We start from the raw sequence: 22,478 nt of genomic DNA, 5'->3' as shown, positions 1-22,478 counted from the left end.
CTTTACACTGCCATATGCAGAACTGCATAGCAAATGAAGTTGAGTACACTCAGAATAATAAACAGCTTCAACTGTATTTTGATTACAGGCTTACAAAGAACTTTATGGTGGTGGCAACAGCAGTGGATACAATGGTAAACTGGTGTAAGGAAGTCAAGAGGACATGCCCAAGGGCACACAGCAAGTCAGCTGCTGTTTTAACAACAAAAAGTTTCTGGTCTTAATCTAGGTCTTCCCAGTGAGTCAAAACCTACTGATAACTATCTGGTCTTATAAAAGTTTCAGGTCCTTTAGAAGAAAGGAAAAAAGACAACTGCTGATTACTCACTTACAGATATGTAATCACTGCCTAGGATTAAATGGTTTACAAAGTTACTAATTTTTAGGAGAGTCTGAAAAGTGTGCCCTTTCTAAAGCAACTTATTTTAAGAACATACACTCCAATAGCCTAATTCTCTACACATCTTCTATTATGCTGCAAGTTTCAAGAAACCTAAGGCTGATTTAGACAACTCAAAAGACAACCTCATTCTGAAGTCAGTTTGCAGTTTAATCTCTAAACGCAAAAAATCAAGGTAAAAACAAATACTGGAAGGAGATTATCCTCCTACACCCATAGGAGAATTTTTAAATTTGGTTGTTGGTGGTTGGGGGTTTTTTAATAGTCAATATTAGCTCTTCCTGAAGCAGGAAAATGAAGCACCAACCCAAAATGACGATTCAAAAATTCTTACAATGTGCAAAGAGTTTCTGGTTTTGAAATTTATAAATTATCTGAGCAAAAGCTCACAGGTAGTCAGTATCCTAATCCTTACTCCATCTCTACTGATATATAAATAAAAGAAAATAATTTAAACATCCGGCATTAAAGAAACCTAACTAAATCCCATAAAGCAGGTAGTGGAATGGTGTGGTGCCCTAACTAGGAAAGGCAAGTTTCTACACTACCTCCGAAAGTAGAAGCATACAATAGGATTAGCCTTATCTTATTTAAGTTTCTTAACAGCAAGACTGCATCCTCCTGACAGCATACTGTTTCCAGCAGGACTCAAATTCCAAGCAAGAGCAATTCTTAAAATAAAATAGTAATAGCTATGTCTGGCAGAGCCAGAACCATGAGGACAACACGAACACCCAAACCAGTTTATTCAGGTTTGACTCAAGAGGAAAAACTACATTTCAAGCTAGACAAAAATAAGACCCAACACACCTAAGGAAGCTTCCAGACTACCATTTTTAGGTCATGCCCTGTACTTTTTCCTGCTTTTCAATCTGTTTGTAGGAAGGTCAGATCACAAAGTGGATTCCACTGTGGCATTTCAAATCAGATTATTCTCTGCATAATAATTAGTGCCTTTCTTCTCATCACTTGCATACTGTTTTGCTAGTCTGAGAATGTTATTTGTGTTTGCTTCTGAGAAGCTTTTTTTTAATCCCTTCAAAGTACCAGCATCCTGAGCACAGCTATCTCATGCTCCATGAACTTTAGTGCAAATGCTGTAAGCGTTTCTTTTCTTCTTAACAACTTCATTACAGTGTTTACACAGGAATACAGTGCTAGTACTGTAACCATGCAAATATTCTGTAGTAAATGTAAGCTTTATTCAAAGTGTACCTTTAGAAGTCCTTATGGCATACCCTAGCCTGGACTGCTAGCACAGGGAAAATTGCAAAAGGAAAACTAAAATGACAGACCTTTCATGCTAACATGAACTTTGGAACAGTCAAACAGAAAACCTATGCGCCAAACGTGTTTCCAAAATGTGTCAGCTCTTCTTTGCTAACCTATGACATCCCGAGCTATCCCTGCAAAAAGGACCTCAATTCCTCTACATTGTCTTCTCAAGCTGTTTATTCACCATGAGATTGTTAAGTATATGAGAGAAAAATGGCTGGAGGATAAAAAGCCTGGATCACAGTTGCATGAGAAATGGAAGCAGAACTTTTCTTCTTCAAAAGAAGATGAAACATCCTTCTGGCAAGCTAACAGTCAAGTTGTGATTTTCCTTTGGGTAGAACTCAGTATGACCAGGACACAGACCACCAGTGACAGACTTCCCAAAGACACACAGCATTTAGGGAGAAAAGCAGCATCGGGGATCTCATTCTAAGGACCATTCTAGAAAAGACCCTCTGCCAAAACTAAAGCTCTTAAGCAAGAGTGAAATCTTGTTAAGAAAACAAATGAGGAGAGAAACACCAACAGCCTCTTATAGTGGAGATTTTAAATAAAGTCAAAGCTATTAGTGGAGGCAGTGAGGAATAGTAAAGGAAACAAAAGGCAAAAAATTGGTGTACTATGAAAATCTGCTCTGTTGGCTTCACTTACAAAAAAAACCCATGGTTCTATTCTAAAAACTTTTTTTGGACTCACACAAAGAACACTTGCATTTTACCTCTTCTAGCAGGAGAGAAATCAAAGAACATTTAATATTCAGAGCTTACTCTGTACGAAGTGGAAAACGATTATGCTAGCCCTTAATGCTCATACTGAAGGAGAGCCTGCTTTTTGGAGTTGCCCTTTCTTTTGTTTGTTTTTAAGGGGGGGAAAAAAAGACTCCACTGAAAGGTACACATGGCCATGTACACAGATCTGGTTTTGCTGATACCACTACCACACACCTAAGTACATGAATTGAAGAAATGTAGAAAATCACTGAATGATTTCATGAAAAAAAAAAAATCATAAGCCCACTGAACTTGCTGTTTGGAAATCCAATCTAGTATTAATGGCAATAAAGCAAAGAATAAAATCCAACACCACAATATCTCAGAGATACAGTGATGCCTGAATAAATCAAAATCACCAGTTTTGGTTTGTGGTACAGAAGTTTACATTTGAATGCAGCTGGATGGCAGTCAGCTAGCCAGCTCCCACAGCAGCCCCTCCAAGCTGTATTGATTTCTAGGGAAGAAAAGGCACTGTAAATCTGCCTGAGCAGCATTGCGTCATACTTTTGGTTGGCTTGAAAAAAGTAAATTAAATGTTTTCCATTAGCATGGTAAAGAAGCTATACAATTTTGTTTTTATTTCAAATAGAGTCTCAAGTTACAGAACACTTAGCTAACTCTGTGGCAAGGACTACATGCTCTGTGTTTGTGAAGCCAGCAATTCATGCTTATGTGAAACCAGATGTGTGCACTGCACAGTTCCCAGGGCTGGGAAGGCTTTTTTAAAATGTGTTGCTGTTGATTAAAAAAGACTCTGCTTTTCAGTTAAATCATGGAATATACTGAAGCAGAAACAACATGTTCTTGCAGGGAAAGGGAAAGAGGGGGAGAGCAAAGGGTCAGAAGCAGAAGAAAACTTTAAGGGCATAAAAACCACACACACAGAACAGCATAGGAGCAATGCTGTAGTACCACAAAGAGCAGCACAGTTCTGAGAAGCAATAGGCATAACATGATTTGAGGTAACAAGAACTCCTTGATCAATTATTCATATAATTTACAACAACAGTTACAGCTGCATCAATGAAAAAAGAAAAAAAAGAATCTAGGGCAAATATAAAACCTTCACAGCTATGAAGTGTCCTTGATTTTCACCAGAACATTTGGCTGTCTTCTATCATGTGTTTCTAGTTAGCAACAAACCCCTCCAACAAAGGGAAACAAGAGACAGAGAGGCACAGAATAAACTGCCTTGCTGGAAGCAGTGAGTGTGTTCAAGGCTGCATTTCACTCGTGGATGCTGTGCATCACCAAAACCCAACAGTACACTTAACACTGCTGTGTTTGAAACCTGACCACCCTAGCATCCCACCTAGATACATCAGTGCACCCCATGGGATTACAAGGATACCTTCTGTGAAGTCTTTATTCTCTCAATGCTAAAACTGCACTTCTAAAATAAATAAATGTTTAAGTAACTTTCAGAAGAAATGCTGTGTCTTTGTAGCGTATGGTTATCTCAACTTCTATTGTTTTGTGTACTCCTAAGGCAAATGTAACAAAGGGAAACATTATGGAGATAAGCATTTCTGGATGGGGTTTTTGCCTTCAGTTTGAAATCACTTTATAATCATCATCATTTTTTCTGCTCTGTCAAAGTTTGACTACAGTGTCCTCATCTGTTCAAGATGACCTTGCTAGTGGACTGGAGAAACAGAGGTGCAGCTGAAATCGAAGTGCAAAGCGAAGAGGAAGAGCATGGTGCAGCAAAGGGATGAGGGGGCCTCACTGTGCTTGGTGCACTCACTCCCAGACATGTACAGCAGATCATGAGGGGAGGTTATGAGTTGAAGCACTGACCTTGCTAATGGGAAAATTTTACACCAATTTTGATTTTACTCCACACATAGTAGGACAATGAATTTAGGTCTAGTTCAGAGCTCTAATTTCAGCTGAAATTATTAAGATTAATAAAGGATTAACTAGACGAATTTGCAATTCATCTCAGATGAATCAAGAAATATTAATTTAAGGAGCTTTCCAACAATGAAGTTAATACCTTGCAACAGGTATTTCTTAAAAATGGAGAATATGGCAGACCTTTAGAAGCACCTATGCTCAATCCTAAATAAATCTGTAGGAAACATTTCCACTACTACTCACTTTTTTCAGCCAACTCTCTACACTAAGTTCAATTAATCTTGTCGGTATGAAGGAAAGATCCTGCATATATCATCCCTACATTCAAAATCCTGGCAAACAAACAAAACCATAGCATAGTCAAATCTCCCTCAGTGTGTGGGACTGTAACAATGGTAAGTTCAACAAAGTTCTTGGGGTCACATGTCTTTTTCTTCCATCAGCATTTATCCTGTAAAAGCAAGAATGCGTTCTGGAAGCTAAGAAATTACTACAGTGATGATAAACAGAAAATCATCATACATAAACCTCATTCTTCTCCCATTGCTGAAGGTATCAGAGAGAGTTTCCATATTTTTGTGGCCACTCAAAGTGAGCTCTGAATGCGGCACTTGAAGTGGGATATGTTTCTAAAAACAGAGCATGCTGTAGAGCTCAGAAACAGCCTGTTCCCTAGTCAAAAAGAACTGCAGATATATCTTTCTACTAATAATGTAAGGAATCACTTCTGGCTCTAACCTACAATGTATATTATGTTGTTTTCCTCTCCCCTCCCCAGCATTTGCTATTACAACACTTGTATCAGGTAGCACACAAAAGAAGGAGAAAGCTCAGAGATGCACTTGAGTGTTTATTTTGCAAGAAGAAAAATCCTTCTTTTGAAAATTGTATCAGAAAATTCAATTTGTTTGAAAAATGAACCACTTTACCTTGGTGTAAGACTTCTGAACTCCTGCCAAGGCTGTCTGGCCTGTTAGGAGGTCTTCACCTTCAGCAGAGGTCTCCAGATGAAGGCAGATTTCTTCACCCTGGAACTCCCAGAGGCTCCCTGCAGTAAAGCCTGGAGACACAGCAACAGGGAAGGAATTTAGCTTCGTCATCAAAGCCACAGTTTTAGAATGGATAACAAGTGTCCTTAAAGGCTGAATCTTGGTTTAAACAATGTAAATTTCCGAAATTAGAACTCTGCATCTTCTTTTGGAGACTGAAAGGCGGCAAAGAGGTGTTTAGCAATACTGCACAAGCATTCAGTCAGCTGTAGATGGTCTCTAACCTTTATACTGCCAGTCCCAACAGCATAATCTCCAAGCTCTGAAATTTAACAGGTGACCTACAGGTATCAATCCTGAATTTCTCTCATGTCATTATATTCCCCACACAGAAATTGCTCAGAGACATGCATTGGAAATGCTTCAGGGCAAAGAGCACAAGTGTGACACATCATCTTCTCAGGAGAGTAACAGTGCCGTGCCCCTGCAGGCAAAAAACACAGCCTGCAAACCACCCAGCCTCCCTGCACAACCTCCACCCAGCTGACAAAGCAGTCCTTGTTAAATGTCCACTCCAGAATACTGTCTTACGCTCAGAAAAATTAAAAATAAAAATGCTTAAATTCCACCATCAGAAGGGAAGGATAAGGAGATTGCCTTCCTGAAATGGATGTGTTTCACCACTGCTTTTTACATGCAAAACAACCATACAGAATCTAGTAGTTTACAGGCTGTGACCTAAATCCCTGTTTATGTTCTTTTTCTCAAAATGCCACCTGAGGTAAGACCAGCTCTAACCATACAGAAAAGCACTTGGGTGCATGAGATTTCTGTGGTTTGGTTTTATTTGACAGTATGTGGCCAAGCATCCTTACTGGCACAAGCAGATGGCACAGCAGCTTCTTTTAAGCAAACAATTCTGAATGGTTTCAAATTACTTTAATTTTGTAATCAGTTATTCACTCTAGAAACAGGGTTACAGACCATGTGATGAAACGCAGGGTTCCTTTAACAAAAATCTCAAAAATATGTGCAGAAGCACAAATTCAAGAAAACCATTTTTGGCCTCATATTGTTAACAAACCAAACAGGCAGCAATATTCGTCAGATACCAATTACTTTGGGCTTCCTCACTCCCAGTCTTTGGGGAGCCTGACTGAGTTTGGGTCTTGACATTAGCACACAGAAGATAAGAGTTTGTTTGTGTTGGGTTAGTGGATGAAGTCTCACCTTGGGAGACTGACTGCCTTTGAAACAGTGGTACAACAGAAACAAGCAACAACGCAAGGATTTCAGACACATTGGTATCTGCATGTAAATGCTTATAAATCAGGAAAAAATAACAAGAGAACGATGGGCATAAGCATATTCAGAGTGACATAGCATTACAGCTACTCAGCTACTATGAGCCTGCAGCAGTATTGTTATTCTGGTATTTGGTAAAAGAAAAAAAAAATTAAAACACGGTAAGAAAAAAAAAAAGACATTTTTCAACCTTGCCTTGTTTAGTACAAAGCACAACAACAGATTACCAGCCAGAAACACACTCTCGTATTATTACAAATTAATCTGATATCCAAATTACTGTATTTTAAGCAGCAATTCTGAATGATGCTCATTTTAGTCTAAAAACTAAAGCAACTTTGCAAGCAAAAGCATCCCTGTAAGTTCATATTTGACAAGTCAAAGGGAAAAAAGCTAGTAAATCTGTTCCAGCCATGTTCCTTGGCTAACAGCCTGAGCAAGTTCAAGTACAAAAACTTTGATTTTCAAGTTGAGTGACAATTTTAACAGCTATGAACTGGTCAGCATAGAAGACATCCCCAAAATCCCCACAAGACTGCTAGATGTACTGCTCAAAAACAAAAACTTGTGACAAAATACTGTAGGGAAAAAAGCCTGTGACTTTTTGTGCAGGTAAATATTCAGCTTCAAAAATTCCTTCCCTTCTGCCTGTTGAAATTAGAGTCCCTTTCTTTTTGCTTCTGCACTAAATTGCTGGTTTAGAATCTGCAAAAAATATAGTCCCAAATTTATATCTGGTGTTAGTAATGTTACCAGTCTCACATGGGAAATAAATAACACTGAGTTGAATATATTCATGTTTAAAGATGAAAGTATGGCATTGAGTGTATGTGTGTGTATGCATCTGCACAAACATATATATATATATATATAAAATAGCTGCAGTTTTCAGTCAGCTTCTCTAAAGTGCTCAGAACTGCACTTTAAAAATATTTTTATGAACCTGTTTTGTATTTATAGACTACATCCTCAGTTTCAGCCTTTATCCAACAAGCTGGAGCCTTTTATGACACATGTAGTTTCCTGCTTCACTGTCCAGTATCAACAAGTCTTTGGGCTATTTTTTTTCTGAAAGGGCTTTTCATCCTCAGTTGCTATGTTCTTCGTCTCTTTCATTCTCTTGCTAAGTATAAAATCAAAGTTTTAATACTTACAAAAACACACATCTCATGGAAGAGAAGCCAAATGTAATGTAGAAGGATTCATGAATGAATGAATGGCCTTCTTAGTCTAATAATCCCAAAGGCATCAATCTAAACCTTCAAACCTCACTCAAGTCTACCATGAGGTTTCCATAATCCAAACTAAAGTCTTTAAAAATGTAGGATTTCTTTATAAAGGAATAAGCTGATATGGAAGCTCAGCAGCATATGATTAAGCATTTGATAACTTGATGCTTTGATAAGGTGTTACCTTAATCTCTCACTGAGGAGAAACATAAGTCAGGAAACTGGAACTAGGCAGCTGGAAGAATCTAGCTACTCAAATAAATAAGATGTACTTTCTGTGTCAAAAAAAGGTATGAATGCTCTCTGCAGCCAAACCTCAACGAAAGAATAAAGTTATTTAACAAAGCAGAAGAGGTAGAGAAGATCTCAGCTATACACGTAACTAGAAACAAGGGAATATCTACCAATGTATATTGTGAAAAACTATTCAACCTTCTTAATGCAGACCCTGCATTTTCACAGGCAGCACGTACAGACTTGCTACTCTCACATCTCTAATTTTCAGGTAAAAATCTTGCATCAGGCATAAATTAAAAGATGTAGTCAATTTAGAAAACACAATTTTCAGAAACATTAGTGGAGTTTTTTTAGAAAGGGTCCATATCCACTAACTGGCAGTTTCTACTCCTGCAGACATATTTTCATGAACATCAACAATAAAACTAAGATATAATCTGTTCCTATATTCAGCATTAAGCCCCTGAAAAGATGGAGGAATCAAAATAAAGATATACAGAAAAATCTCAAATCAGCCACTTCCCACAATTAATATTAATATGTTCATACTTCACACACTGTTACTTTAATTATTATTCTATATTACTTTTGCTGGCTAGTAAAAAGTATCTTCAGTACTGAAGATTTTACTTCTGAGATGGAATAACATTCATGTTCTCTGATTTGATAGCCGGTTGTTAAAAGTATTCATCCCAATTCAGATAAATACTAATAAATTTCATTGCAACAAAAGACACCTATACGATACTGAGAGGAGCCTTACTCCCCACAAAGTTTGATGAAAATACTGCTAATTTACCCAAGCAAGAGTTACACCAACTGGACAACTGGAATGTAGCAACATCTTTAAAAGTTTCAAGGTTTCACTACCACTCTTCTTGCAGCTCTGAGTATCTCACTAGGAGACTCTGGATCAGCACAGCTATCTAGCCACTATCTACTGTCAGGGAAAGTTACAGTACATTTACGGAAGCATAAAGTGCATTAATCTCCTAAACGTTAATTATACTGAAACAAAGCTTCAATTAGAAGCAGATCACCAAGTCCAACACACTAATACTTTTGTTTGCTGGTGCGTACGCATGCATTTCTGAGAAACAGATCTACAAGAGACAAAAAGCTGATCTTCATTTTACCTTCATTAGTTTTCTGCCCACATTCTCAGCTACTCTCTTTTCTCGTCTCCAACATCAAGGGTTTAATTTACAGTGTGTATCAGTTATTAAAATATAATAGGAACAAAAAAAAGGAACACAGAAGAACAGGTTTTCTGGCCGGCACATTACCTGGTTCTGCAGGATGGGATTTGTTTTTTTAAAGTTAAAAAATAAATTAAAGTATGTACAGACATCATGACAGAGTAATTAGAGTGCTTAAGCACCAGTGGGCAGCCTGGTAAAACAGGACTCCAAAGATGAGCAAAAAGAGACGGCGTGGTTTTTGAGGAAGGAATTGCCATAGAGGGGAACGAAGGGCAGGGAAATTACAGTACTTGAACAAAAGCAGCAACATGGATAGACCTGATGGGTTTCCATGCTGTCACTCTCTTTGTGCACCTGAGGAACAACAGTCAGATGCCAAACAAATTACTGACAACAAAAAAGCAATCAGAATTAGGTCTGCTAAGACAGGTGGCTATCAAAGAGGATAAACACAATTCTTACAGAAAACTATTCCTTCAAGAAACTCCGCAGAAAAGCGACAGATGATGGAAAGTACTCCCTAGGTGAAAGCACAAACACAATTCAAGGGATACCAACTAAAAACAGCAACTGGGAATTTATGAACTGAGTTTACATGCTAATGTACCACCTCCTAACCTCTTCAGTCTCTGTGAATATACACAACTTGCCAAGGGACTTGAAAGAAGAAAGCCTTTAAACTTGTGAACGTTCCTGGGTTTGGTGACAAAAGCCAACTAAGAGTTCAAAGAAAGGCTGCAGAACAAGGAAAACGAGGCACATGATGAAAAATGAGAAAGGAAAACGAGGCACATGATGAAAAGCAAGTATAATGATTCAAGAGTGGGGTAGTGTGAGAAGCAGAAAAGGCCTTGACACTGTGCAAGCTCTGCTCAGGAATAAGAAAAACATCTCTGTGTTTTCAACACTGATTTCAGCACAAATCTAAAATGTGTCTCCAGACCAGCTACTATGAAAAAAATTTACTCTATCCCAGCCAAAACCAGCACAAAGTGACACCTGAAGATAGGCTTAAGAAGAGGCCTGGTACCATGATTAATTTTAAGTAAATAAGACTAGGAAATTTACTCAAACCAGTCAGGTTTCTTAAGTTTTCCCTGTGAAAGGGAATAGGAAAATGCCACAGTGCCTTATTACTGCAAATGTTACAGAGAACCATAAAATAGGGGAACAGAAGTTGAAATAAAGACAAAATAAGAGACCTTTTGTAAGAGTTTTTGGTGAGGTCTCGATCAGTTAAAAAAAAAGCCAATTAAGCTCCTAAAAAGGACATCATTAAAGTAGTTAATTTTTAAATTTTAAAAAAACAATGTTCTCTCTGAGACGTTATTTATGATCCAGGGAAGATGTCGGTGTACGCTGTCTCAGATTTATTTCCCAAATATAATGATTTTTGAATGACAGCCTGAGTATAACCCCAGAAGCAAACCAAATTCTGAACCGTCCTCCTTTTGAATCTGTCATTTAGCTTTACTAATTTTTCATAGTCCCCATGAAAGCATAACCACTTCACTGTTCATAAGATGCAAGCTAAGTAATTGGTTTGACTTTAGAACAAACATTAGAAGCAACCATATGCTGTCACCATCTTTGCCTGCTATTTGGGAAAAATCTGAAGACAAGACATTGATGCAAATATACATGAGAGCAATTAATTATTTGCAGCTCAAAGAAGAAACATGTATGAATGCCTGCCTGCATTCTCACAACAAATTTTCCAAAAATCAGCAGCACTCAATGGGCAGAATTAGAACTCTACTAAGCATAAGAAAAGAACAGAAATATAAGAAAAACTATGCATGAGAGACTTTAGATCTAACAAGGGTGACACCTCTCTCTGGCTTTTAATAGTGACATTATTATCATTTTAAGAATGATACTCTGGAACACACAGACGCTTTCAAACATCTTTGTATCATCAAAGTTACACAAATGTTCCTTAATGACTTCAGATTTGGACTCATGATTGTTTTTGTTGCAAACCGAGCCACAGTAGGAGAAGTAGGGTTTTTACACAAACTATAAAACAAATTTGCTGTAGCTTCTAATCTTTCCATCATCTTGGCAGATCTGTATAAGATAAGCTGTGGAAGAGACATGAGAGTCCTAACCCTCCTGGTAGTGAGCCCCCACATGAGATGTGTTACCTCTCCCTTGGGTGTGACCAAGGGACAACGACCAACATTCAAAGCAGTAAAAGTGACACCCAATTCCATTAAACAATCAGATCAAGGTAGCTCTCAGGTGTTCAGCTTACAGTTAGATGCTGAAGCAAAACCTGCCCAAGCAATTTTGCCAGGGAATGATGCCAGGGTGCCTCTCCAAAGTACCTGAATGACTAGAGGCAGTATGACACTTTCTTCAGATCTACAGGAAATCAGGAAGTAAGAAAGTGCCAAATGGTTACAGAACACCAAACAATGCACATATTTAGGAGGAGTTTTAGGTCACCTTTGTTTGCTCACTGGCCAACACAACATGACCTGAATTTGTAATATCAGCTTGAGAACTAGAACAAGCACAATTACTAATAATGAGATAGCTGTAAATGCAGAGGAAAACCCACAACTCCACCCCCCCCCCCCCCAAAAAAAAAATCCCACCAAAAAAACCCCAAAAAACAACCCCAACGAAACAAAAAACCCAGTTAGGCACTTCATAAGAAGAGACAACTAGCAGAAAGGATCAGCTGAGGTAAATAGTCATTGAACATGACTGAAACACAGATGGACATTACAGCCTGTAAAGACAAATTCTCCTCTGGCCTGAAAGACTCTCCAGCTCACATTTCTACATTCAAGTTTCCAAGTAAAGACTTTTGATCAGCAAGTTATTAAAACCCCAAAGTAGCAAGAATTCACTTTATTCCCTATTCCATCTCTACTTGAGGACAGCCAGTTGCTTACCCTACTTCATACCCAGACTGTCACTTCTCTCTTCACAACTCAGTATAACCAGGAAAGAATAACTTGGTTCCTGATTATTCAACTGTAATTGTTTCTCTTTGGATGTTTTACAGCTGGAGGAGGAAAAGATACAAACAGGTGACCTCAGTTTTGACTTTAAATCAGTCAACAAATGAAATGTTAGTAATAAGAGACATGAAACAGACACATTACCCATGATAGGAAATACTAAATCTACAGCTGGACTTCAAAACAAAACCCTACAGTCCACTTTGCTGGGAATAAGAAGATATACAAAGCTTTGACTTGGGGTCAGGCCACAGGGTCAAATATACAAAGAGGATATAAATCAGAGATTATTTCTAAAACTTACTCTCCAAAGGACAAGACAGTGAGCACGGAAATATTTATGAAAACATATCAACACTGGAAAAAAGGCAAGTACAAGGGCATACAGATGTCAGCCCATCACAGATGTGCTGCCTGCTCTAGCTGTCAGACCTAACCCCTGTCCTCAGCCAAGTTTGGGGAGCTGGCTCTCACATCCAGGGTTTAAAGCAGGGGAGCTCCCTTGGACAGTATACAACCGGGGAGTACCCCAGGACTCACACTACTGACCAAGCTGGGGAGTCCAGGAAGGCTCAAGTCAAGACACTTCAGAGAACACATACTAAAAACTTTTCCAAGGAACTACGTTAAACCATTACTGTTGTTTTTTAAATGTACCTAATACTGGACTACAGCAAAATACAAGGAGTTTATTGCTCCCCTTTGTGACCTTTTCCAAAATGACACTATCATCATTGATAGGAACAGTAAAACGGTATCACACTTGCAGGGAAAGAGAGTGCTGGGTATAAGATATCAATGATTTAACTTTAATGAGGCTGTGGAAAGAGTCCTTGCATCACACGCAGCACACCATGGAAAAAGGATGTCTTACCAAAAGCCTTCCTCCCTGCACCACAAGAAGTGGAGCCCATCTCCAGACCATGGGCTCAATGCTTAGGACAACTTAGCAGATGGTCATGAAAGCAGGAATTAAGTGTAACATGCCAGCTCTGCAAAAGCCCACCTTCATCAGAGGCATTTAATAATAACATTTTTGTGCCACACAGCACAATTTTGAGAAACAGAGAAGCAAAGAGCAATGTAGTTACCGATGCAGCTCCAGCTTAGAGACAGGCCATTTGAGGCAATTCTGTACAGAAGTAAAAAATACATAAGATGCCACAATTGATCACTTTTCTTTGTTTAAATCTAGTTATAAAGAAATTGTTTATTGTTAATGTAAATTATTACTTAGCAGAATTTCAGTGCAATGGTACAGCACTTCCATATCCCAGAGAAAGCGAATCCAGGACCCTGTTCATTTCCAAGTAGCAGGAAGCTGGCAAACAAGCAAGGGGCAAGCAGCCAAACCAACCACTACTGCTAAGAGTAGCATAAATCAACAGTTTGAATCAGAAGGCTTTACACTTCCTTTCTGAGGACTTGGACACTTATTGCTTCTTTTAGAAACATTTATCAACTTTGAACTGATGCCTTGAAGTGGCTACCTGAAAACAGAGGCTAGACAAGAATAAGAGAATAAAAGTAAGTATTTATTTGAAGGGCCTTCAAAGGTACACCTTGGGAGTGTAAAGCCTACAAGGGGCTCCACCCAAGATGGATCCTGGGTCACGGGTTCTCCACACATTTATAAGTTTGGTCCATTTGCATATCAGGGTTAATTTTCCAATTATAATTTTAGTTAATGATGTAATTATCCCAAGTTTTGCTCCTCCTCTCAAGGCTTTAGTTTACACATATTGGGGCCTGGGACAATCAAGGTGTCCTTGAAGTGCAAACCTAGAGAGGTTTGTTATACCTAACCAGCATGAGAGAACAGCAGCTAACAGGCCACATGAAACTTCAGAGTTACACACTAGGCAGTACAGGATTCGAAAAATATAAAAGTTAAAACCTAAGGCATTGGTATCAGGTCACTATGGAAAGGCATGAAAGCAGCAACAGTTGCACAGTACCTCCATGGGTTTGACCTTGATTTGGGCCACTTCACTGTGAAATGTCAAAACAGGAGTAAAAGAGTTTTACAATCTCATACTGTTCTGACATAAAACATAACTCAGCATAGCATAACATAGAACTTTGACACTTTTCTTATACTTTATAAATAAAAATACCAGGCGGTCACATCACGTCACCAGATGCAGCACAAAACGCCACAGACAGTCACACAGACAGTCTCCCTTTGACAACTCTCATCCTCATTTAACAGCACTGACTCCAGGGAAGAAGGAAAGAGCAGAGAGTATTTTTTAAAAAACTTTACAAAATGGAAACAGAATTCTCAAAGTAGAAAGCTACTTCAAAGCACCACTCATAAAAGGAAAGATGCATAGGAGCTTGCAGGTAGTCACTCACATGCCATCAGTCCATAAGCAAGGACTCTCTTGTATCCTTAAGCCAAAGGGCAACTGAGAGACTGTCCTATCCCATCACCCATTCTGAAACTACTGAGCAATTCTTTTTAAATAATGAGATGGACCTCTAACACTTACACTGGCTAACCTTTGGAATTTCAAAAGAACCCACAGCTAAGAAAATTATGCTGGTCATTTGGGTTACAAAAAAATCTCCAAAAAAACACAAGCAACATTTTTCTATATTAAAATAGGCATTTTTCACTGGAGGCACTCACATATCCCTAAAGATGCGCATTTTGATGATTCCACCAGGCTAAAAAAATCTTGATACGTCATTTTTCCTTGTAAAAGTTAACCACATTATGTTCCTGCAGAAAATTCTGTGCAAGTTATTTACAAAGACAGGCACCCAAACAAGTACTAAATCCCAAACATTGAATTTGAACATTCTGAAGGTCAATATGAGGCATCTAAGGAGATGCTTGTGCAACATACAAAATTAAGTATCAAAAGCACTACAGACAAAAGGAACAAACTTTAAACATAAGTCCAATATCTAAAAAGGTATCTATCTTTATTTTTATTGCAGTACTACAATTTCTACTCCTACATTTGCACAGTGTAGAAACAACGCATTTTAAATGTCCAGTTATTATCACAGAATCATAGAAGAGTTTGCATTGGAAGGACTTTCAAAGGCCATCTAGTTCAACCCCTCTGCACTGAGCAAGGACATTTTCAACTAGATCAGATTGCTCAGAATGACCTTGAATGCTTCCAGAGATGTGACATCTACTATTGCTCTATGATAAAAAAGGGATAAATTTTCAGAAGCATACTTTCTCAGACCCTGATGAGAAAGTGTTTCATATGATGCAATTCAGGCAGAATATGTTTCAATCTGCTCGACACAAACCAGAGAAGAATTATTTTAACTATACTTCCAAGAAAAAGTAGCGGTGACCAAAAGTCACCATTTGATCACTAACTAAAAAAGTTAAAATATGTGGGATGTGAACAGAATTTGACAGGTATTCTTAAAATACATTTGACATTATTCTCTCATGTGTTTTATGTTTTTAAAGATCTTGATAATCTTTGCTCATTGTACATGCAAATAACGTAACTATGCAAGCTAACTATTTAATCCAGCAAATTTCAAGTGAATTTCAATACTTGAAGAGTTGTTGGGAACAAACTTTCTTTGTATTGACAATACTTTAGCATTTACACTGCACAGCAATTTAATCAGGATGTTATAATTTGGTTCTGTGTGGGTGTCAACTGACTTGCTTCGAAGTCTGCTTCACATCCACAGAAGTTATTCACAAAGAAGATGCAATTATATTAATCACATGGGCTTATTACAGTGTCTAAGGCTTCTGCACATCTCCCTTTGGGAAGTTAGGACCTGCAACTCCACATATTGGAACACTTCCCCTGAAAGCAGTAAATATATTTCTTGACTTTTGGTGCACAAAGCCAGTTTTGCTGGTCCTGTAGCAGCACATTAACAGGCTTTCCAAACGCTCCTACATCCACAAGATCTTAGGCAGGAGCAGGAGAAAAGGAAAGTCAATACAGGAGTCTTGAACACAAACATTTAAACTAAAAATAACCTTTTCTCCTTCAAGTTTGCACTCTTTTATACAGTGCCAGACATCAAAATAGAGACTAAAGTTCTAAACCCTAACACTTGAAGGAACTACACCAGAAACAGCTTCAGAATGCCAACACAGAGGGCATCTAAATTAACCTATTTTTTTGTCCATAGCTTACAAACATATGTTTATGAGAAGACTCTTATCTTGATTTAAATAACTTGCAAATTGATGGAAAATTCATTACAACCCCCTGAGTAAGTTATTCCATGATGAATTATCCTAATTTAACTACCTTTGCTTTCAGGTCTAGGGTGACACGAAAGATTAAGATAAAATTAAAGGCTTCATACAACTATTTTCCCCAAGTTTGTTTAAACCTCTGATACAGTAGATTACTGTAACTGCAAGAGCCAAGAATTTCTCTATTCTTCCAGTTTACATATTTAACAGCACTCTTCCTAGTGCTTCCAGGTCAGATATATAATACCAGGCCAAGTCACTGGTGCTGTGTAGCTAAACACACAGGGCAGTAGCTGCTGAGGAAGAGGAACAGGGAAACTAGACACGGCCAAGTGAGAGATTTCATGTTTTAGCATCTCCCAATGAAGTAGAACAAGAACTGGCAAGCTTCCATATTTATTTGTTTATTTTGCTGACAGGGATGTATGTTTTCAGGAAAACAAAAAATTCAGTCCTGTGATCAAATTTTATTATATCAATACCACAAGACCTCTTTTGGGTAGAATGTGGTCACACATGGATCAGGAGGCTGGGACCATGGCATGGGGATGGACAACAGGCGAGGGGAAATGCCAAGAGGCCCCAGTCCCAAGCTTGGCTCCACACTGAGAAACAAACACAGAACACGCTCCTGTAAAGTTTTATGATGGTCAAAAATACACAGGGGGAGAAAGACACTGGGGTGCTGGAGCACATCCAGAGGAGGGCAACGAAGCTAGTGAAGGGTCTGGAGCACGAGTCTTATGAGGAGCTGCTGAGGGAGCTGGGGTTGTTTAGTCTGGAGAAAAGGACGCTCAGGGGGTACCTTACTGCTTTCTACAACTCCCTGAGAACAGGTTGTAGCCAAGTGGGGGTCAGTCTCTTCTACTGAGTAACAAGCGACAGGACAAGAGGAAATGGCCTCAAGCTGTGTGAAGGAAGGTTTAGATTGGACATTAGAAAAAATTTCTTCACCAAAAGAGCTGTCAAGCATTGGAACAGGCTGCCCAAGGAAGTGATGGAGTCACCATACCCCTGTGTAGATGTGGTGCTCAGGGACATGGTTCAGCGGTGGACTTGGCTGGCAGTGTTAGGTTAATGGTTGGAATCAATGGCCTTGGAGGTCTTTTCAAACCTAAATGACTCTATGATTCTAAGGTGAACATCTTAACAGCCTGATGGAAAGGAAAATGCTCCCATCCATGTTTGAGAGCAGCAGTGCTTCCCCAGTGAAAAAGCTTTCTAGCCAGGGAGGATAATTTTTGTGGAATAAAGCTTTAAGTTATTAATAAGAATGAAATCTCTTGGCCTAGATTTTCTCCAGATTAAAAAAAAAACAACATATACACACACAACACAGCCTTCCTCTACAAACACAACCATATTACACTCATCATACAGCAGAGCACTTCAAAACAGATATTTCACAAAGAAAACAAAAAAAGGCTTTTGTGCTCCTCCCTTAGCCAGCTTTGTCTAAGAACATGAATACAGATGATGTTTGATTAAAACAGAAACCTGAACCCCAAGTTGCATGTATTTACTTTTCAAAAGCATTTTACAATTTGATTTTCTTCTTGCCTGCTGTGATAATTGATGAAAACTACACAGGGATTAAAATGAGCACAGGTGCATGTCTACATAGTTCAAAGAGATTTGATCTCAAATGAAAATAATAATAATAGAAAAAAGCTCAAGTATTTTTAGGAGTGGATTTATCATAGCCTAACCAAATAAGCCTAGATTAATAGGATTTTACAGTCCAGATTCCATGTAACTGAAATTTAAAATGTGTATTTCATAACGTATCAGAAACTTTTGTGAGCAGTACCTGATTTACTTGCATTAACAGCCCTCCACATCATATGTGTCAGAGCAGAACCAGAGAAAAAATAAAGGCACTACAAACAATAAAGAGCACCAAAATACAAGGGCATGTGTAAAAAAGACATTTGGCACTAAATCAACCTTATTTTTAAATTTGTGAGAGGTAAAAGGAAAGTCTACGAGCTGAGAATATCTTTCTGCCAATATACAAATCAGCACAAAACCCGTGCTTATTTTCTTTGCCAAATTTATCCTGCTACAGCTGAATCTCAACTTCCTTGCACCCATGAGGTCAGGGACCATTTGAAAAGAAATGCACAATACAGCTAATCTTTGTGTCAGCTCATCATACGTAATGCAAAAAACATGATTTTCCCCATTTTTCTGTCCCAGCTTCCTTCAGCAAAGCTAACTAGCATGTTGCTAATCCCAAATTTGTTGCACTACTTTGTTAAACAGATTTAAAAGACAAATGCACACAAATCACACAGGATAAAGAATTTATTCTGTGCTCAAGGCTCACTGCTGAGCTTCTATAAAGAATTGAAAAAATCCTAAACCAATAGCACTTAATTACATAGAAAATTAATTTATTTTTCCCAAAGGAAGACTACACTTACATAGACATTTTTATACAACAGCTGCTTTCTTTCCTAAACTACCTAAAACACTCCTACAATAACATATATTCAATCTTCTTTCTGAAGCAGAATCCTATATTTTTTGACCTCTGAATAACAACAGCAGGAGATTACAAATATATGGATCAGAGAGGGAAGAATTCCCTTTCCTCCCTTCCGTCCCCATGCACGGGGGCAAGCTCAATGACTCCGTCCTATGGGACACAAGAGCTAATCAGCACTTCCTCCCGACAGGCTTAATTTCCACTTAAGCACCCTTTCGAGTGGTGAGAATGAGGGAACCCTGGCAATCATTTCACAGAAACACATCAGTGAAATTGTCAACATCTGAAATCTTTCCCAGTGGCCCTGTAACTTCATCTACCTCCATACATTTACCTGCACATCTTAACCACAGATTTACACTTTTGTAGCACCCAAATATAAATTAACTCCAACTCCCTGTCAAACATCTTATTGACTTAGTGGTTTTGGAACCCCTGAAGTTTTGACTTTAGATTTTCACACAACCCTCAGAGGACTCACCAGGGCACCAAGCCCAGCTTTTCAATAGACTGGTAAAGAAATTGAAATTAAGACATGAAAACCTGAAAAAAAAACAAAAAACACCCACCACAAATATATGCTTCTAGTGTGTTTTCTTTAATCAAAACCACATCCTGTATCATTACTACACAACTCAAAAATATTTATTTTAAATATGTTAGAACACCAAGAAACTAATTTTCCTGTTGTTTAAACCAGTCTGTATGCTTGCTATTGATTTAACTAATGATGACAGATGATTTAAATAGCTCCCTGAATACAAAACTCTCATGGATAAACAAAAGAAACTGCATAAAGAGAAAAGAGTCTTTTACCAATTTCTTGTCAATTAAACATACTGCTGAACAAATTTAGTTGCAAGAGCTTGTTCTGGCCAATAATAAATTTTAGATGCAGTTCAATTTTTGCACACCACATTTAAGACTGCAGAGATCGTAAAAGTACAAAAAGCAAGACCACTAAAAAAGTGAACAACTATTTTTCACATTTCACAAAATTCTGCAGGTCAGTTCAAGCCCTGAAGAAGACAAAAAGCTGGTTTTTTTTAAATTATAGCATAAAATTCTGTACATAAGAAACCATACATGTTTACTACAGAGTTTGAAAGTGACAAAGAGGGGACTAAAGCATGCACTGAAAAAACATAAGACTTCAAATCCAAAATAATTTAAGTACTTTCAAATAACCTAAAATTGCTGTCATTTAGTTTTAATTAACACATAACCAAGTCATTTTTCTGCATGAATTTGCATAGCACATGGCTAATTACTACCTTGTGGAGAGTCTGGGGGGAATAAAAAAAGCATAAATCTTTACATAGTTCATCAACAATAAAAACCAAAATACCACCGTGACTGCCTTTTTTTCTTTTTTTGTGAGAGAGCAAGTATAAATAAAAACATGCTTTTTAACAGAGAGGAAACTAAACAGGAATAAGACTGTAAAGTGAATCAGCACAGGAAACCCAGGATTAAGGCTGAAACTTTATTCTAAGCCTTCTGTTCACAGAAGTAGCAGTCACCAGGCAGCATGTAGTCTGGGCATGCACCTGCAATACACAGGCAGGATTTAAAAGTACTTACAAGGACAACAAGCTTTGTCTGAGAAAAGTTTCTCTTTGTCTTAGGAGTATCTGCCTTCTCCAAAAAACAAACAATAACCATGCACATCAGCTTGTCAGTGATTTTGCCAGAATGATACCTGGATGAGACACATCCACAACCCATCGCTCCTGGAGATTGACTTGACAGTTAGGAAAAAGCTCAAGAAAAGACAAAAAAAAAACCAAAACAAAAATCCTCTTTCTGTGAACATATTAAACAGTTCAAGTTGATAGCCATACCCCACCACTACTCTGTGAACTTTGCATTACCTTTATGTAAATTCCTGGATTAACTGATGAAATCTACCCACTTGGTAAAGGTCTTCACAAACTGAGGAGCGGAGGAAGAATCCTTCAAAGACAATGGAATTCCCCTGACAATTAAGTAATATTATCATTTATCTGGTGCTGCAAAATGACTAGTAAAAGAACAAGGCTCATCTTTAAATATCATCTCCTTTTGCCTCACACCATCTTTTCTGATACTTTTGTACTACAACATTAGGTGCTGCAGCAGGAAACTTCTGGCTGGGCGTGGGACCTCAGGAATTCCTGCTGTCTCTATCTGGGAGCTCTTCAGGTGCACCTGGGAGCTAAACAACCATTCTCAAGTCCACAGACCCATTTTGTATCATGGAAAGACTGGGTCACTAATAAAAAGTGCATGGAGAGGGGTTTCTAAATCCTGTGATTATAAGTTTAGCATAAAGTGCAATAAAAACAGAGCCACAGAGACCAATCTGAGACCGAAGCTACTGCTTTCGGTCCTAAGCCATTTTGTTACAAAAGTTTAAATAATAAAGGAGCAAGAGACACTTTACTTATATTGGTGCTGTTTCTCTTGGAGTGGAATTGAATTTGGTGAACTATACCCATAAACTGGGTTCAACTCCATTAGTAGCCAAATACTAACAACAATAAAACCACAATTCAACTCCGTGAAGTGGAAATGCTTGCAGGCTCCTTTCTGGCCCTTCCCCTCAAGCATATATAACAAGCTGATTGCCATCAGAAGTGGTTTCATATCACCTCATATTCTTCCACTAGCGTCTTCCACAGCCTGAAGAGTCAGCTGCAGTCCAGCAACACATATCACAGAGCAAGGGACAACTTACTTATTCCCATACACCATATGGATGCTTGTTCATTTGCAATCAAGCTACAGGATCACATCACTAAGTAAACAAAGAATTTTATGGCATTCATTATTATTTTAAAGCAGTCAGACATCACCTGCTATATCTAACTATGAAGAAACTGTCACAGGCAAGCTAACAAGCTCCTAAAAACTGGAACTCACTGAGCTGATACTAAAAGATACTTGGAGAAGTAAAATAGCATTTCAGCTTCCAAACTGAAGATGTTTACATAATTAAGATATGCAAATAAGGATAAACAAAAAAAGGGGGAAAAAAATCTTAAAAAGCTCTGACTACATCTGCAACCATTTTCCTACTTAGAAAGCCACAGCCTTGACTGACAATCAAGTACTAATACTAATCGTTATTTAAAAATTCATGGTAATTATATAACTTATCCTTTTAAACAATTTACTGTATTAAATACTAAACAGCTTTATCCTGCATAAAATCAAGCCAAGATACAACAGACCCCCTTCACTGCAATTCTCAGTTTTTCCTTTGAAAAGCAAACTCATTATGCTCTATAAAGAAAATAAAGTCTCTAAAAGACTAAATTCTTTCTTTCTCAAAGGCAGGCTCTGAAGAGATTGCATAAAAAGAGATTTTATTCTTGGCTCAAATATGAACATTTGGGAATCACTACTTTTGAGCAAGGACTCACCCACATAAAGGCAGAAGAATTTATTTTGAAAAGTGGTGTGAAATTTCAGGGGGAAAAAAACACATGTATTTTGCACTTCCCAGCTTTTGGTACTTTTCCAGTTAAGACAAAAATCTCAAAATAACCTC

At 38.1% G+C, this 22,478-nt stretch overlaps 1 protein-coding gene across 1 annotated transcript in view; it reads right to left on the bottom strand.

Moving 5' to 3' along the window:
• The window catches only part of FAM110B (family with sequence similarity 110 member B), a 115,064-nt gene that overhangs the window by 79,156 nt on the left and 13,430 nt on the right, over positions 1-22,478 (bottom strand). Inside the window, exon 2 of the mRNA XM_082294681.1 lies at positions 5,241-5,371. The gene's annotated coding sequence lies outside the window, so the exon portion shown is untranslated. The remainder of the gene's footprint in view (positions 1-5,240; positions 5,372-22,478) is intronic.

Source organism: Coloeus monedula (genome assembly GCF_965178545.1).
Source record: "Coloeus monedula genome assembly, chromosome: 1".
NCBI classification, from domain to species: Eukaryota; Metazoa; Chordata; class Aves; order Passeriformes; family Corvidae; genus Coloeus; species Coloeus monedula.
This window is presented reverse-complemented; position numbering and strand designations above follow the sequence as displayed.